This window comes from Solanum dulcamara, chromosome 7 (genome assembly GCF_947179165.1).
Source record: "Solanum dulcamara chromosome 7, daSolDulc1.2, whole genome shotgun sequence".
NCBI lineage: Eukaryota > Viridiplantae > Streptophyta > Magnoliopsida > Solanales > Solanaceae > Solanum > Solanum dulcamara.
In genome coordinates, this window is record NC_077243.1 from 15,278,879 (window position 1) to 15,299,091 (window position 20,213).

Sequence of the window (20,213 nt, forward strand, 5' to 3'; positions counted from 1 at the left end):
GTGATCCTTAATGCAACTCCATCACAACTGAAAGTGCTTAGAGTCCCCTCCTACTGTTCTTACCCTGGTTTTGGCACCCTCATACATGTCCTTGATCACCTTAATGTACGCCACAGGTACATTTTTAGCCTCCAAACATCTCCATAGTATCTCTTGTGGAACTTTATCGTAAGCCTTTTCTAAGTCGATGAATACCATATGCAAGTCCCTCTTTCTCTCCCTATACTGCTCCACCAGTCTCCTCATAAGATGGATGGCTTCTATAGTTGAACGTCCCGATATAAATCCGAATTGATTCTCTGAAATAGACACGCCTCTCCTCACCCTTTTCCCCACCACTCTTTCCCACACTTTCATAGTATGGGTCAGAAGCTTGATACCTTTATAGTTGTTGCAGCTCTGGATATCCCTCTTATTATTTTATAGAGGTATTATTACGCTCGACTTCCATTCTTCGGGTATCGTTGTTGTCTTAAATATGACATTAAATAACCTAGTCACCCACTCCAAACCTATCGAGCTTGTGATCTTCTAAAATTTCCCAAGAATCTCGTCAGGTCCAATCGCTTTTCCCCAACGCATCATATGCACAACACTCTTAACCTCTTCAACCGTAATACTCCTGTAATATCCAAAATTGTGACACCTCCTTGTATGTTCCAAATCTCCCAACACAATTTCTATGTCCCCTTTTTCATTCAAGAGTTTATGGAATTATGACTGTCATCTTTGTTTAATGAGGGTCTCCTCTATCAATACTTTTCTATGCCCATCTTTAATGCACTTCACTTGATTCACATCGCGTGCCCTTCTCTCCCGCGCCCTGGCTAGCCTGAACAATTTCCTATCCATGTCTTTCTCTTCTAGTTCAGCATAAAGGCATTCAAAAGCTGCCCTTTTTGTCATCGAAACCACTGACTTCGCCTCTTTCCTTTATTAAGTTCCCTATTCGTCCACTTCTCCACCTCATAACTTGCTTTCTATCAGCTTCGCATACGCCATCTTCTTTGCTTTCACCTTTCCTTGCACTTCTCCATTCCACCACCAGTCCCCTCGATGCCGACCACGGCTACCTGTCGAGACTCTCAACACTTTCCTTGCTACAACCCTAATACAACTAGCCGTCATATATATATATATATATATTTGTCATTTGTCTTTCTTTGTGTATTATAAGCTTGAAATTTGCTAAATGAAATTTGAATTTAATTCAACTCCAAAAACTAGTTTAAAAAGACAGAAAATTTCTGAAGACCGCTTCTATCACCGCTGTAAGATTTTTTTTCCATTCAATATCACTCCTCGCTCGCCAAAATTTGTCCAGTCTTCCAAGTCATGTGTTGCACATATACTTTCATTCCCTTCAGGGCGTGGACAATTTACCTAAAACTTATCTTAACTTTTTTTATCTCTCTCTAAGAGCTTCCACCCTTTTTTCTCCTTTGGTGGATTCAAATTCGCAACCTTCGAATTGAAAGTGAGTGGTTACCATCCTAGCAATTCCCTCTTGTCGACCTTACTCAATTTAAAAAATTACCTTAAAAGGAAAGGATTGTCCAACATCATATAATGAAGCCTATAACCCTTTTCTACCACCGATATGGGATTTTTTGTTGTAAAATTTGTGAAATAAATAAAAGAGGTTGTTCTATAAGTTAGCTGAGTCGTTTAACATAATTTCTAAGAATAACAAAATCAAAAAGTATGTGAGTTGAATTTTATCTTTTTGTTCGGAGTATTTTACACATGATTCTTCCTTACCGGAATCGATCATAGACAAGTGACGTTTGCTTAAATCGTTGAACATATATACTATTAAAGTTTGAGTTACGGTAAATGAGAATATAATTGATCCTCCAACGAATTGAGGAAGTAAGTGACCATAACTTTTCAGTTACATCTACATCCATATTTCCCTTTTTTTACAAATAAAGTTATTCATTTCAATATACAGGTGGTAAGCAAATCAATATTTTTTTTAAAAAAAACAATCATTTGATATAAAAAGCATATATTGTGGGGGAACTCTGTTAAGATGCGTAACTTTTTTTTTTTTTTGCACATTTAAATTATTTATTTATATAAAGGACGGAACGTACTGCTTCTTTAAAAAAGATAAAGTAGTGACATAATTATTATTGATTAGACTTTAGATATTATCACTATTTATGCTTTAACAAAAGCAAAGGGTAGAATAATTTGAGCAAAAGAAAAATATAATTCGAGCTAGAAATAAGAAAATCTTTTGAAAAACCTGTTTTACGGAATGGGCCCCACTAAACGCCGATAAGTGGGAAAATTGTGAAGAATGAAATGCCAGGTCATCAATGTGGGGTCCACGTATGCATCATAACATCGACGGTTGACCCATTTTTTACGTTTTAAAACTCTTTTAAGTAAGAGTATCAATGATTAGTGAAAATATATTTGTCTTAAATTACCGAAACTGACCCTTCTAAAATTGACAATTTGTTGTAATTGAAGGTGAAAATATTGTCAAAGGTACGAGGAGGGGAGTGCGTGGCAGACAACCATAATTCTTATAATTATAGGGTTTTGCAATAATTGTTATTTTAAAAAACTTAAGGTATAATTAATTATTAATTTTCATCTATATTCTTATTATGTTGTGTATCTTGTCTGTATTATTATACTTTTTTGATGTCTTTATTATTTCTTAATCTTTTACTTGAGTTTGAGACACTTGAGCCGAGGGTCTTTCAGAAACAGTTTCTCTGCCTTCTCGAGGTAGTGGTAAGGTCTGAGTTCACTCTACTCTCCCAAACCCCATTTAGTGGGATTCCACTGGGTAGGTGGTTGTTGTTGTTTCATCTATACCCTTAATAAATATGATAGTGATTAATATAGTAAAACAGAAAATATTAGTAAATTGAAATCAAAGAATTAGTAAGAATAATTTAAGTAATATTTTTTTTACATGAACAGGAAAAAAAATATGATAAATAAAATGAATCGGAGGGAGTAAAGCTAAAGTATTAGTTACTGTTTCATGGATGCATAAAGTGATTCCAACTAGAAGAATCAATTTTGTAGAATCTCAATGTTAGTAGTTTGATTAATATGACATTATTGTTTATTGGATGATGTTAAATTACATTATTTTTTAAATTAAAATTTCTTTTAAAATAGCAATTTTGATCTTTGAGTTATTGAATCATTCTAATTTTAGTCCTTATATTAGTTGGTTAAGATTTAACTTTTAAGTAATTTAAGTAGGTGTGTTTGATCCTTGAAATTAACAAAAGTTAATTACTTAACAGACTCTTTAGATGAAGAAAAACAAACAGAAAATAAGTATACTACATTTGTTTTATGAACTTGACAATTTAAAGCTTTATAATGTCTAAATAGAAGTATCTAAAATCATATACAACATTAGTTTTTTGAATGATTTAAACCTTTTGAATAAAATATTAACAATAATAAATAAGCAGAAGATAAGTTTTTCTTTTATGAAATTGGATTAGAATAATGTAAATGTAAGAATCCCCAATACAAAGAGAACATATGCCTTTTTCCTCTTTTTTTCCACACGAGGACATTTGTTCGTTTGATGAAATAATTTATTTATTTTAAACAAAAAAAATCTAATAGTGTTAAATGTTAATTATATCATTTTCCTATTGCTTTTCAAATGTCTCTTAAAATTTATGAATCACTTGACTTCCAGATACATTAGCTGACATCCGAATATATAGAGGAGCGATGTATCCAAAAGAAGAGGGATGTATCAGATAGGGATAGTACATCCAAGTACATAGGAGAGTGATGTATCCGAGAGGGGAAGGATGTATCGAGAGGGGAGGGATGAATCGAGAGGGGGATAGGGAAGTATTAGTGAAAGGAAGTGATATATCCGAGAGGAAATTTTTGAATTTTTTTTTAAATAGTAATTTTTTTTAGAGATTATGATAAAATAAAATATGTATTTAGATAATTTAGATTAACATAATTACGAGTTAATTACTGGAATGGAGCCGCAAGTTACGGTATAAATGGGCCAGAGTCCAATCTGGTGCCAGAGTAGTAATCTACTATCACTATAACAATAAAAGGGAAAAATTAAGCGGATAATCAAACATATATTAATTAATTAGTTAACATAGTTATAGTTTAAATTAATTATGGCTAGCGATAAATATCTAGCTGTAATTACAGTTTGAGTTTTGCATAATTCGCGCGATTATACAGTTGAGTTTTGTGTAATTCGTGCAATTTATACAAACGTTGTGCGCGAATCGAATTGTATAGCGAAATATACAAACACTACAAATTATATAGTGAATTATACAAACATTGTGCATGAATTGTAAAGTAAAATATACAAACGTTATATAAAAACTGTGAATTGTATAGCGAATTATACAAACGTTGTTATAACTATAGCTACGAATTGTAATTAACAAACTATAGCTATGGAGCATAATTAAGGTATTTTTGAGTGGCTATATGCGAAATTCCCCATAATAAAAACATAATCTACTATCACTATAATAATAAAAATAACTTTTATCGACTATAAATATACACATTAACAAAGAGAGCTCAAAATTTTATCGGTATTAGTTAATTGCCATTGGATCCAGTGTCGATATAAGCTTTAGGGACATTTACAAAAACTGCTAATTGCTATTAAAATTACATATTTAACGGCTATTAAATTATTACAGTTAATTAATTATCGCTAATAATTATTTTTTATTTAGTGTATATGTAGGTGATTAAATTACATTGACAATATAAAATAATTATATATATATGTTAAACATTTCGAGAAAATGGCGCATTCCCTTTGACATAACGAGATGGGTCTATCTAGATAGATAGATAGCTAACAAGAAAACTTTTACTTTGGTTGCTTAAATGAAAGATGATAAAAAGTACCTAAATCAATCTATTGAGATTTTCCTGCTTTTAGGATAAAATTTTACTTTAATTATGGAGCAAGAGATAAACCACTCCCCCACATCTCAATTATTCCTAAAGATAAGGAAATCTACCATATGTAGTATTGCATGTTTTTTAGTTTAACTAACTATTTGATATTTGAAATTTATGAATCTGACTAATTCAGATTCACGATATTTAGAATAATCCATTAATAGAAAAATGTTTTCTAATCCTTGATAGGAATTTTTCCTTTTTTTAAGATTCAAATCCGACACCCTTGATCAAGAGTGAAATTTTTTTATTCTTGTCTTATAATATAGCCATTTAACTTTTAATGAGGCTGAATTGCTAGACACTTAGCTGTATAGCTGCAATTAGGCCATTAAAAATGCAAGCTGTAGTGGAATTTTGCTAGTTACGTGCACCCAATTAATAACCTGATGCTTGCATTTTTGAATTTATTTGAACTAACATGTGTTAATTTGCTGATTTAAATACTGACCTTTGAACTAGTTTATGATTCTACTATCTAGTCAGCAAAATGAGTTTAAATAGGGAGAAAATTTTGATATACAATAGGAAAACAATCAATTGATACGTATAGCTAATTAAACCTCCTAAAAATAAAATATATTATTTTCCATGTATGTATGATTCTTGTTTTTATATTTTCACAAACCACAAATTGGATTCTTTATTTCCTTTATAAGTTGCAACAAGATATTTTAATCCCTTTCAAGCCAAAAATAAAAAAGAAAAGAAGAAATAGTAATAGCTAGAAAAATGTTTATCAAGGGGAAATCTTAATAGTTTTTTACTGCTTTCGGACCTTATAATTTGTTTGACTTACTTTTTTTTTAGTGCGTTTGAAAAATAGAATGACTCTTCCCTTTATATCAAAATTTTAATTTTAACTTTTTACGTGAGATGTTTAATATCATAAGATAAATAAACATTTCAATAAATTTGACATATCTTTAATTTAAGGTTACAAGATTAAAAAATCTTCTTTCTTATTTTTTTTAAAATTTTTGTGTCAAGTTACAATAGGTGAAACAAATTGAAATGAAGAGAATAGTTACTTGTTATCTAAACTTCCACTTTGTTGATGGAAATGCGATCCTCATTTTGCAATTCTAAATAAAAGGTGCTTATCATAGCAAGAACCATAGACTTAATTCCTTGCTTGTTATGCAAGATGGATCATTGCTAAATGAAATTTCAACTAAAAGTTCTTCCTTGAGTACTACTCATGAATTTGCATTAGGCAGAATGATCTTGAGTTATTGATGATAATATAAATTCCTCAAGTACGAAAAAACAAGAGAGAAAATGTAAGTGTCTTTCTGTCCTATAATCATATTGGCATTTGGTAGACTACTTGGTATTGAACCAAGAGTAATCAAAGATATTTAGCCTTCAATTCACCAAATTGAATGAGATTTTTTATTAAAAAAATATATAAAAAAAGAATGAGAATAAATTAATATTGGACCAACAAATTGGATCTTAACATTTTTAGTCACCTTGTAACAAAAAAAGAATAAGGATTATTTTTTTAATCATGAGTTTTAATATTATTGGACTGATGTATTGTGTATAAACTCCTAAAATGCAAAATATTTCTTTGTTTCTTAAATAAACTCGTGTCAAGTCAATTATACTTGCTCGACAGATGCTACATAATCTTTCCGTTCCGGCACCGGAAAATCGATTTTCCGACCTAAATGACTTCTTGGAAAAGTTAGGTTAGATTCGTTCCGTTCGCATTATGTATTTTTTTTACCGTGGCCTGTCTAAAATCTGTAAGATATTAAAAAATGTACAACTTTGATGTGAAGCGAACAGTAGCTTGGTGGCAATTGGGTGCAGAACTATGCACCATTAATTAATTAGGTTAACTTACAGAAATATCAATAAGTGTAGGAGTTAATTATTTAAATTCACTTTAATTTATAATATTACGAATCTTACTAAGTTTTGGACTTTGGATAATGTATCTGGCGTGTCCAGATATGTCCAGACACATTTATCTCAGATACATGAAGTCAAATTAGGCGTAATTTATTCTAAATACACTGTATCCAAGTGGATTCGCATGTATCTGACTTTCTCGCTCGCCTCTCTCCCTGTATCTAGTATCCAAATGCATGTATTTAGTGTAATTCACATGTTTTCTTGGATACATAGACTATCTCGCTCGCCTCCTTCCTATCTCGCTTGCTCGCCTCTCCCCCTATTTTAATGTCTCTGGTATCAAAAATACATGTATCTAGGCGTATCTGACTTGAAATTTAGTACGAAATTATTAATTAGTGAACAATATGTAATTACTTTAAACTATACGGTGAATTAATAAATATGGTTGGAATCTTTGTCTTATTAAGTAGTTTTTCTAACTAATTAAACAAGGGTTATAATATAGGCATAATACATACATGCCCTTTAATTTAATCTCAACTGACATCTATAATATCCAACTTTGGGTGTTAAAAGTAGACACTAACGTGTTCTACGTGGCAATTCGTGTGGAATGCACTTGAACTGATTTGTAGATGTCAGTAAGATGTGTGTGTCTACCTTTTTAACTTTATACAAATTTAAGTGTCCACTCGTTCACACCTATTGGAGTTAGTTAAATAACAGAAAGTAGTTGTAATAGTTAGTTAGGACTAATCAAGTGGTTAGTTAATTAAGCTTGTGATTATTTGTGATGTGTTCGAGTTATTTGCAGAATTAGTTAGCCTCTAGTTCATTATGCGCGTGTATATATGAAATCATCCTCATTGTATTACTCACTTGGAATGAATCAGAATTCAATTACTCTCCAATGTATCTCTTCTTAGCTTAAGTTTCAATAACATCAAAAAATGGAGGTCATAAATGTCAACTGAGACCAATTAAAAAATACATTAATGTATTATGCCTGCAATGTAACTCTCCTTACACTATTTTCCCATAATTAATTAACCCCTTGTTGGGTCACATTCATCTTTTTAAATTTGAGGTCCCATGAGTCCAGCCATGACTAAGAGATGAGCTAGGAGGGAGGAAAAAGTGGTACTATATGATATAATGTCACGATCCAAATACGGATGTGATGGCACTCATCTCAATCCACCGAGATAAGTCAGCCGAATAACCAACGGAAAGTAAATGCGGAAGTAATTGAGATAAAGCAAGGTTTAACTTAGTCAAAAATAAGTAAATAATCTCAAAATCCCCCAAGACTGGTTGTCACGTATACAAGCCACTAATACATTACCGAAGTACAAAAAAAAATACAATCACAATGTCTTTGTCTCTAGAATAGGACTAAAACATAATAAAAGAGTAAGAGGTGTCCGCTAGATGGATGTAACAGCTACCTCAACACTCGAAATTGATAACCTCGGCTGTAGTGGAAAATAGTATAAGATCAAGCAGGTCCGGGCTCACAACCTACACAAGTGTGGAAGCAAGGGGTGAGTACCAAATAACACGGTACTCAGCAAGTGGATAGCTAAAACTAAGCAAAGCTCAATAAATACAAGTACTCCTATCCTCTCAACCGAACCTCCTTAACTACAACCTGCATAAAATCAGCCCAACTCTCCACTTGTACAATAATAACAGTAATACAGTCCACGAATACTCATCAATAGTCTCATCAATGAATCATATCAAGTCAAGTTCAGCATATACAGAACAATAAAGGGGTAAACACGAATTCACAAATATCAACAAAATGCGATGAAATGCAATGAGATGATGCATGTTTGTCCTATCGGTACACATCCGCTGAATTACAGTCCGAAAACCATGGGGGACATTTCTGTCCATGTAACCTGCCACGGAGCGTGTGGCCCGTCCCCTCAATACATATATCCTGCCACGGAGCGTGTGACCCGACCCCTTTATTTCATAATATCTGCCACGGAGCGTGTGGCCCGACCCCTTTGTTTCATAATACCTGTCATGGAGCGTGTGGCCCGACCCCTTTGTTTCATAATACCTGCCACGGAGCGTGTGGCCCGACCCCTTTGTTTCATATTACCTGCCACGGAGCGTGTGGCCCGACCCCTTTTATTTCGTATCATTTTCAGTCTCACATAATATGTCAGAATCAATGAAATCAATTCATGTTCATTTAATTCACGATAATAACATGACAACAATAATAATATTGCCTATCTCACATCAACATAGTCATTTCACATGTCCAAAATAAACTCATAATCACAACATATCAATTCCACCAATACATGTCATTAGATCACCATTTTATACCCCTCATCTCCATTTGTAAGGTCAATCATACAGTCAATAACCCAGTCCAGTTCTCATTACTCCCTAGTATATATGACACGGAAATACAAGCATCTATAAGCTTAAACTGAGGTTTAGAAATTCACTTGCCCTAATTAATCAATCAATTACACCGATACTTGAGCCTTCCCTTTTCGTTGGGTCTCCAAATCAATGTAATCTAGTCAAATAAATAACCACAATAAGATTTTGAATCTAACAACACCCATATTATTATATGTCTAGCCTAGATCCAAAACCTACCCAAATCTATAATCAAGTTCTTAATGTTGACGTCAAATAACATGTCAACTCTCATATTTCCAAATTTTAAGCCTAGGGTTAGGTTCTAATTTCTCCAATATCATAAATTTAATGGAATTCATAAAATATAATATACCTAATATTTAAGTATCTATCCAACATATAAAAATTTGGGAACTAACTCATTCTATGTCATTGAAGTCAAATTTGAAATTTTCTTTCCGATTATATTCACTCATGATAAAATAAACTCACATGTCAAATTTCAGCTGAAACGGATCGTTATTCGACCCCCAAATTAAGATTTTATATGAAGAACCCTAGGGTCATATTTTCTTATTTTAGCATTATTTCTCCACCAATATACCCTAAAAATATGTTCATAATCGCATAAAAATTTAATGGAAAGGATGAGAATAATTACCTTAACGCTTTGAAATGAAAATCCTTATTTTTCTCTTCTCCTTTATTTTTCTTTTCCTCCTTTTTTTTTCTTCCTCCGTTTTCTTTTTCCGTTTCTTTTTGTTTTACTCGCTTTCTTGTTTCTATCTGATGGCTTAATGCCATCAGATTTTTTTTGTATATATATATAATTTTCTTTCTTTTCTTTTATTATTTTTTTTCCTTTTCCAAACTAATTATGTATTAAAATTTACAAATTCTACTAACTTATTTTAATAAATATAAGAAAGGTGGTATAGGGTATTAAATAAATTAACACTTTAACCTATCAATTAAATTAATTCTCTAAAATTATTCTTCAACTAATTAATCAAAGTTACCGAATAGTCTAAATAACCCATTAAAATTTTACGGAAAAGGTCTCGTATAAAAGAAGGAGGACTCGTTCTCAAAATGACCTAACGGGTCATTACATATTCGCAACTCGTAAAAATATTCAAATCAAGAGGCTACAAATTCGGATTATTTTTTAGGCACTGAACTTAATTAGGGATGACAAATACAAATTGCAAAGGTGAGGTGTCATAATGAATTTACATAAGGACTCCAAAATAGAAGACAAAGTGCTGGGGTCCTCTAAATCCTTTGCCTTTAGGTTAAGGACAAAGTAATAATTAACTATATATGAGAAAAGCCTTCATTAATGAATATACTTCATCTATTCCATATTAATTAAATTTCTAGAGTTTTTTTTATTATTTAAAATAATTAAATTATTTAAAGTTCAAGAAAAATGTTTGAATTTTTTTTCATGTTTACCCTTTTCATTAGTGAAATTTTATAATTTTCTAAAAGTTAAACTACACGACTTACAAAATTATACTCTAATAAGAGACTTTGTATTTATAATTTTCCATTTAATCATCTTTATAACGTTAATTAAATAAAAATATGATTCAGATTTTATAATTAAATACTTTTTTTAATATGTGTGCATTACCTTAAAAATTTAATTAATATAAAATAAAGGGAGTACTTCTCTTTGTATTTATGTCCTCTCAGAAAAGGGTCCATTTAAACTTTTTCTTTTCTTTTCGTTGTGACAATAGTGCAACGTAAGATCAAGTCGAAAATCAAGTTATCTTTTTACTTCTTCAGTTCAATAATACTTGTTTATTATTAACTTTACATAATTTTTAAAAAATTATAAATAAAAAAATGATTTTATCATATCATTTTTTAATATAATAAATACAATATCTTTAAAAATGTAATAAAAAATAACTATTAATTAATAATAAAAATAAATTAGGAATTAAATTAAAATTATCTTTTGATTTTATAAATTGAACAAGTATTATTAGATATTTATTTTTAATATAATAAATAAATAAAAATAAAATAAAAAATATGATGAAACTAACTTTTATTTTATGTGAAATTTATAAAAACCTGAAATGTGGATAACTTTTATGTTAATAGGAAGATAGATTTAATTAGACAGCAGACATAAAATTAATGTGTTGTCTCTGTCCAACTGCCGACACTTGACGATTAGTTCACCGGCCAAAGTCATCAAACTATGAATCATGTGGTACATCGAATTTGAAGTTAATTTTATTTTAAATTTAGTTTGAGATATTAGCTAATTTCTAACATAATCTTTTACATTAGAATAGTAGTAATACTTATTTCATATATATACAAAAGGCTGAATAACTAATCTCATAAGGCATCGCACCATCTTACAAAATGAATACTGCATCTATTTCATATTAACTGAATTTTTAAGATAATGCATATATATTAAGAAAAATGTTCAAAGACAAAATTTAGGTCATATTTTGCTCTATTATCCTTTTGTATAATCAGTCTCATAAAGATGATTAAATGTGAAATCATAAATACAAATAGTCCTTTATTAGAGTATAACTTTATAAGTAGTGTAGTTTAACTGCTAGAAAATTACAAAACTTCATTAATGCAAAGGGTAAACATAGAAAAAAAATTAAACATTTCTCTTGAATTTTGAACAATTTAACTATTTTGAATAATGAAAAAACACTCTAAAAATTTAATTAATATAGAACAGAGGAAATAATATATAGCTAAGAATTTTCTTTGAGTAACCAATCCCCAGAGGATTTTAATATATATATTATATGCGCAATATTTGTATTAGTTGACCAAATAGTGCTCATAATAAAGTTTACATGCAATTATTTTATAAGCGACTTGGCCGAATAAATATCTCCGTTGAGGGATATAGAAAACTAGAATTAAACGCCAAGTTTTTCAACCCTCAATTTGATGGTGTAATTCGCACAAACAAATCTACAAACAATATTGAAAACCTCAAAGAAGTCTATGAAATTATACAAACTAGGGAGTAAATGATAGACTTTGAGGAAGAAAATTTTGTTAATCGAGTTTTGAGTCGTCCATATATCTAGCTAATTAATACGGTATATATAATCAGTAACGTAACAACAGAGCTCTATTCACAAAACCGAAAGGATCGAACATTTATCCGACCATTAAGTCTTTTAATTTCACCAAATTCCTCGGTACAATACTTATTGAGTCTTCAATTTCAAAAGGAGGTATGAATTAAGAGTTTTAAATCTTAGAAAATTTTCTGACATTACCATATTTCCTAATAACGTGGGTAGAGTGATCATCTGAAAAATCAAAAATTATACTGTACAATTATAGTAGTGGCAGCTATATTATTGCATATCAATTTTCGTCTATATTACATATACAACCAAGATGTAAAATCAGGCTTTGAAGCAGCAGAAATGGTGGTTGTGATGAACGTCCTTGTGTATCATACCCTCAACGTAACGAAACTGGTCGACATGACAGGGGATATTTAAGGGACCATTGTGATGAAATCCGTAGACTTGCTCTGCTTCTTTCAACAATTGGGTGAAGAGAGGATGATTAATGTGCATTACTGGTATTACAAATTTCTGCTCCTCCTCCTCTCCTTGACCCACCAACACCGTAACGTATCCTCTCGGTACTATATCCCTCAATTCCTCCTTCGAATGATGAAGGTGAAATGGAAAATTAAATTGAACATGAAAATTCAGATGGTGGTGGTGATGGTGTTTATTTCCGCTCCCCATTGATAGACTCAAAACAATTGATATAGTTTGTGGAAGCTGAGGCAGAAAAATTAGGAGAAATTGATCAGAGAGAGAAAGGCCAAGGATCAGAAGAAAAGATTGCTAAATTGAAGAGGGTGAGGGAAGAGTCGGTTAGAGATTTTGGTATGTTGCTCATAATAATATAATATATATGAGATAAAAGATTGATTGAATCGATCTGATATATATGAGGGAGTTTTCTGATCTATGATGTAATGGAGGGTATTTATGTTAGCAAAAAGGCCAAAGGGAAAGGAATGTGTCAAACGCCGCTTAATTAATTACTTACGGAAGAAGAAAAGGTGTGTTCCAGACGCGGAACAACTGAGGCTAATTGTCGCCTCTAAGAGGTTAAAACCTTGCAAAAAAAAAAACGGAGGTTACAACTCATAAGGACATTACAAAATATATCATATATTTATTTGAAATAATGAGGGATTAAAAATATTATAATACGTTTAAATTTATCTATTCACTAGTTGTATCTATTCATTCTTTATTAATGTATTAAATTCAATTTATATTTATTACTCTCTTCGTTCATTTTTACTTGTTCACTATATTAAAAATAGATGTCTAATAGTATTTTTTTCAATTTATGAAATCAAAAGATAATTTACACTTAATTCTTAATTTATCCTTATAATTAATTAATAGTCATTTTTCCATTACATTTTTTAATACATCGTATTTATTATATTTAAGGAATGATATGATAAAATTATCCTTCTATTTATAATTTCTTAGAATTATGCAAAATCAATAATCGATAAGTATTGTTGGACGGAGAAAGCATCTTTATTTACTCTATATTTGTGTATCCTCACTTTGATACTGAGCGAATAGATATGTACAGCATACACATTATGAATTGATATATTGATACAGAATGAGTTGTAATACAAAATTATTGTTACATTTATAATTAGTTAAATTATTGCTATAATTAATAATTAAGGCTTTAAATTACTGCTACTTGTAAAATTTCTTCTGTTTTTCTACAAAACACTCCAAGAGCCCGTTTGGATGAAATCAACTTAAAGCCCCTTTTTAGCTTTTAGACATGTTTGCCTAATGTTAACTTTAAGTCATAAAGTTCTTAAGATCAATCAAAAATGAAAAGTTAGGATTTCTAAAAAAAAAATTCTAAGTGCTTAAAGTCATTTTTTTAACCATAAAAATTACTTTTAGATCCCTTATATTTTAACTAAATTTCCAAACTATCTTTTTTATTCTTTTAACCCTAAAATTTACATCATTTTCCTCATTTAAAGATTTTTATCCAAACACTCAACTGTTTATTTATAAAAATAATTTTCATCACTTCAAAGTTCTAAAAGCACTTCATATATAAAATTTAATTTTTTTAAGCTCATCCAAACGGGCTCCAAGCCTCATTTTGCATATTGACGTGGCCGTAGGGGTTAAATTATAATTATTTAGCAAAATTAAAGGTCAAATTTGGCATATTCAAGCTCATGTCATGCTGACGGCTGGCCCTTGAACTGGGTTAAGTGTGTATTTATGGAAAAGTTTGGGTTTGAATTGAATATCTAAACTTCTATTTTCGTATTATTTTGCACGTGTGTATTTGACCTTAGTTTGAAAGGACCGGTAATAACTTCCTTTTCGTTTCGGGAACGTATTACTACCGTATAGATACGACTAGAAGTATCCATTGACATATTTACTTCTAGTTGAGGATAGTTCTATAAATTTAGTACTCTGTTTTAATTTTTTTTTTATAGTTTATTTTATATTTAAAATTAAATAAAAATATTATAAATTATAATAAGTAACAATTTAAAATATTTAAAAATTATATAAAATTTAATTCACTATCAAAATTCTATTAATGTCACATTAAATTAAAATGGAAAAAAATAATAGATATTATTTAAAAATAACTTTATAGTCAAGAATGTAACTTTATCGACAGTTCCGATATAAAAAATCATTGAGCTAATAGTTAAAAAAAAATTAAAACTTGGCACAATTTATTAAATGTACATATAAGCTATGAGAAGCCTTAATTACCTTCTCAAACATGAATTTTTGAAATTATTTACCCTCTTAAACTATGAAAAGTCTTAATAATCTCCTCAAACATGAATTCTTGGAACTATTTACCCTCTTAAACTATGAGAAGTCTTGTTTACCTTTCAAAACATGGATTTTTAAAATTATTTGCCCCCCTAATAAGACATATGATTAAAATAAATTACTTTGTTTCAATTTATATGATTCGCTTTTCTTTTTAGTAAATTTCAATAGGAATGACATATTTTTACATTTATTTAAAATTTTTATTTTACCCTTGATGAAATGTCACACAAATATTTATGACTTATTTTAGACCACATCTTTCTTAAACTTCATTTCAAGTCAAACAACATTATATAAATAAAAATGAAAATTATTTTTTTACTAAATATAGAAATATATTATTTCTTTTGGATTTGTCTAAAATAAAAAGTGAGTTATATAAATTAGACATAATAATTTTTTGACGGACATATTAAGAATAGACAATTTCAAATTTTTATGTTTGAAAAGATAGTTAAGGTTTCTTATAATTTATGAAGTAAATAGTTGTAAAAAATTATATTTGAGAAGGTAATTAAGCTAGGGCTTTTAACTACTGACTAAAAGCATTTGACCATTGCTTTGAAGATGTTGTAAACAATAAATTTTTGAGCCGAGAAAAATAAATAATTAAGACTGGAAAATTGGAGTAACAAAGTGTAATATTTGATTTCAAAATGTGGTGCGTGTTACAATCTCTATGATAATCCTCTGATTCTTCAAATAATATGGAATATGTTGAACTTGAATTTGATTTAGAGTCAAAGGTTTGAATAGCTTGATCTTGAATCTTCGTCTTCAAATTTGGATTTGAATTATTCGTCACGAACACTTGTATGGTTATGACGAATAATAAATATAAACAAATAACTTGATCTTGAACTTCTTGATATTTTCCTTCGTTCTTGATCTTAAACTTGAACTTGAATTTGATTAGTTGAACTTTGTAGCTTTGTAGAAAATTTATGGCCTTTGATTCACGAACTCTCTTCTTACTTCTTGTTCTTGAGAATAATGAGGACCCCTATTTATAGTCGTAGGGAGTGGTATGAGGGTGTGATTTGATTGGTTAGTTTGAACTGACCAATCAGATTTCTTTGGTGAAGAGCTTTGATTTGATTGGTCAGAACATGTCACATATACACGTGGCATTATTCTAGTGACTCATGTAATTTGACTTAGCTTGTCACATAATTTCGATACGTGGCATGATTTTAGTGGCTTATTTAATTTGAATTGGATTGCCACATAATTTTGGCACATGGCATGATTCTAATGGCTTATTTAATTTGACTTGGATTGCCATATAACTTTGACACATGGTGTGATTTTAATGACTCATTTAATTTGACTTGGATTGCCATATAACTTTGACATATGGTGTGCTTTTAGTGGATCATTTATTTGACTTGAATTGCCACATCATTTAAACTATTTTCTTAAATTTAATATAGTCCAAATTAATTTACAAATTTAAATTCAATATAATTTTAATGTTTACCAATGTTCTCACTTGTTCCAATATCTTTAACGAGCTGTCGTTGGAACAACCTCTTTCATCCTCACGGATTGTAATAATAGAGTCATAATTTTTACTTAGAAAAATCAAAATACGAAAAAAAGTGCATAAACGAAATTGCCATGGAGGCTGACAATATTTTTCGCTATCATTCTTTCTTCCTTGCAAGTAGTTAGTCTTCAATTTTAAAACGATTAGAAAGGTGAATCTTCAAAGTTGTTTCCTTTCTAATTCGGAACAGTAAGAGGAAACTGAAGTCTAGTGAAATCTGTATTGTAATTCAATTTTCAACATCCTCATCATGGGTACACATATAACATCTAATTGAGGAAATGAAAAGAGAAAAACAAAAAGAAAACAGGGCTAGACAAAGGATATTGATGGGACCTAAAACGAGAAATACGCAAGCAAATATATGGCAGAAACGAAATTAGAATTTCTAACTTTATGGGTTAAATATTTATACATATTAATAAATTTATTAATTTGAATTCAATCAAATCCACATACAAGCTATACCTACTAGCTCCGCCCCTGATACACATAAAAATAAAAAATCAGGGCCTGAAGCACCACAAGTTGTGACTATTATTATCATGGTGTATGATATCCTCAACATAGCGAAACTCATGGACATGACAAGGGATATTGATAGGGCCATTATGATGAAATTCTACTTCATCCTCTGCTCCTTTGAGCAACTGGACGAACAGGGGATGATTGATGTGCATTACTGGTATGACGAATCTCTGTTGTTCCTCTCCTTGACCCACCATCACCGCGACGCAACCTTTTGGGATGTCTCTCAATTCCTCAATATTATTCTCATGATGATGATGAAAACTAGGCAGATGTAGTTGAACATGAAATTTCAAATGATGAGGATGGTGTTTGTGTCCGATCCCCATTTCCTTTGAAATTGTATAAGATCCGCTCCAACTAAAAGAAATTGAGTTTGTGGATTTTATTTATTTATAAGAGATGTTGAATTTGAGATGAGAGAATTGGGGATTAAATGAGTATTTATATATGCAAGCAAAAGGTGGGAGAGGAATATGTCAACTGTGTGCATAGAATGCTTAACACAGAAGAATTAAGGCGTGTTGCACACTTCCGCCAATTGCCATCGACTCAGATACAGATAAGGACTAGTTTTACAGCATGCCAGCAAACACGGAGGTGAACTAAGAGTTTAAGTTATACTCCATTCACACGTCTTATTTTAGTTGTCATGTTAAAGTTTTATACAATTTTTAATAGCTATTAATTAGAAGTGTTATTTAACTAATATACCATTTAATAATTCTCTAATCTTTATTTATTTATGCGACTCTTAATTTTAGAATAATTAATGTCAAGGATAAAGTTGAAAAAATATAATTAATTATCTCTTAATTATTTAAATTGACAACTATTATAGAACAACTATTTTTAATATACATGATAACTAATATGAAACGGAGGAAATATATATTATTACTCTCCCGTCCCAAATATGTGCTGTTTTATCTCCTATTGCCTTAATAAAAAAATAATTACATTATCTTTATTTATTAGATGTTTCTTGATAATTGAATATTATTTAAAAAATATTTTTTTATATAAAAAACATAATATATAAACACATTTTTAACTTGGTTTTAATTGATATTCATGTTATCTTACTTTGGTGTGAGAAAGTAAACATTGATTGTATGTATGCGAAACCAAGTTAAAACCAATTACTAATTAATATTGTGAATTCTTAAAGCAATAAATATTTTTTATTAAAATGGCATTTATTTTAAAATATAAAGAAAATGTTATCTTTTTTAATTGGTAAATGTTGATTATACACTGTTATATATGCAATCAAAAGACAAATGTGATATGATGAAATAAAAATTCTTAATATTGACAGGGTATATATAAAATAAATTGGGTAGAGTACTATATAACAAAATAGCAAGAGGGATGAAATAACAATATACATCAAAATTCTACGGTCAAATGACAAATTCAATTCATCTTTATGTCAGGTTAGGGGATGGTTCAATGTATTATTGTACTCTTTAATTTCACGTGTTAAATTGTAATCCTACTATATTTTGGGAAATTGCCATATACTATGCGTGTTAGACCTTCTTTGGAATAATTAAATAACTGTCCAATAGAAACTAATTAAGCGCGAAAATATTTTCTTTTTTGAAAAAAATTAGTTTTTAAAAATAAGAAAAACGATATGCTTAGTGGAACTACGTAAAATTAAATATGTTGCATAAGTAATATTTAAAGTTTATTATCGCCTCCCTACACACCCAACACTTCCGATCCCCACCTCTCATCACCCCCGAACTCCCATTCCCAACGCCATTCCACCCTTATATTGTTTGATAGATTATATATAAATACTTTTGAGATTATATTTTTTTATTTAACTTATCAAATAGTAAAAAAAAAAAAAAAAAAAAAAACTTACTATTTTTTGTATGAAAATATTTTTCCAGAAAAACATTTCCTTCCTACCAAACTCATCCAAATTCAACTAACGTTATCTATTTGCATTTATTTACTGGAAAAAAGAAGGTGACAACCTTTGAAAGTTTCTTCTTTTTTTTTTTTTAAGAAAATTATAATCTGTATACACTTCATTTTGACTTCATCTAATGGTCTTGGTTGGATTTAAAAGATCTCCAAAAGTCATGCGCCAAGCCGCCAACCATTTGGCAATTGAATGGGTAACATTTAACAACTCAATATATATACGTCATGTATTTGAATTTATTTACTTTATTAAATCACCTAACAATAAAAAATTACATTAGTTTGATGAATACATTGAGTATGAATAAATTTTTACCCAGTCAAAACCAACACTTTTGGGAGTGCATATTATAAGCATGGGAGGTTGATTTGTTTTGTCGTAATATTAGTCATATAAGAGTATCGACATTTTTAAGTTCCTATTAGTTTTAATTTAAAAATTAAATGAAACTTGTAACTCATCAGAATTGAAAAGCTGTAACTCATCGTAATTGTTTTATTATAGAATGTCATTAATAGCTCATACACTCAATCAATATTTCTCACCTTTTTTTACGTAATTAATTCATAGAACAATTATTATATAGATTAAAAAAAAATATCATAATTAAAAAAAAGTAAAAAAAAAAAGAAGACAAATATTAATAATGTAAAGATAAAATAGACATTTAAAAAAAAGTTAGACGAGTGACTACTTTTTAATGTTGAGAGGAGAGTTTGGTTTTTAAAATCAAATTGAAATGTAAATAACTTTCATCTTTTTCAAAATTATAATCCAAACGTGTCGTGTTTTTTTTTTTTCTTTTCCAAAAGTCAAACTAGCAATTTTACAGAAACTAACCCAAAACCAAATCTATGCCCCAACTATTCACCAATTATAAATTCCAATTTTTTGAAAGTTCTATCATATGAAAGCTTAAACTGGAAATTTGTCAACTAATTAACTACCTTTAGCACTTTAGCTAGTTCAATTAGCAAACATGACATTATAATGGATATCCTTTATGTTTTATGGTTGAGGGGAATTTGGCATATTGATGTGAGAGCCTCACAATGAGAATTGTGTT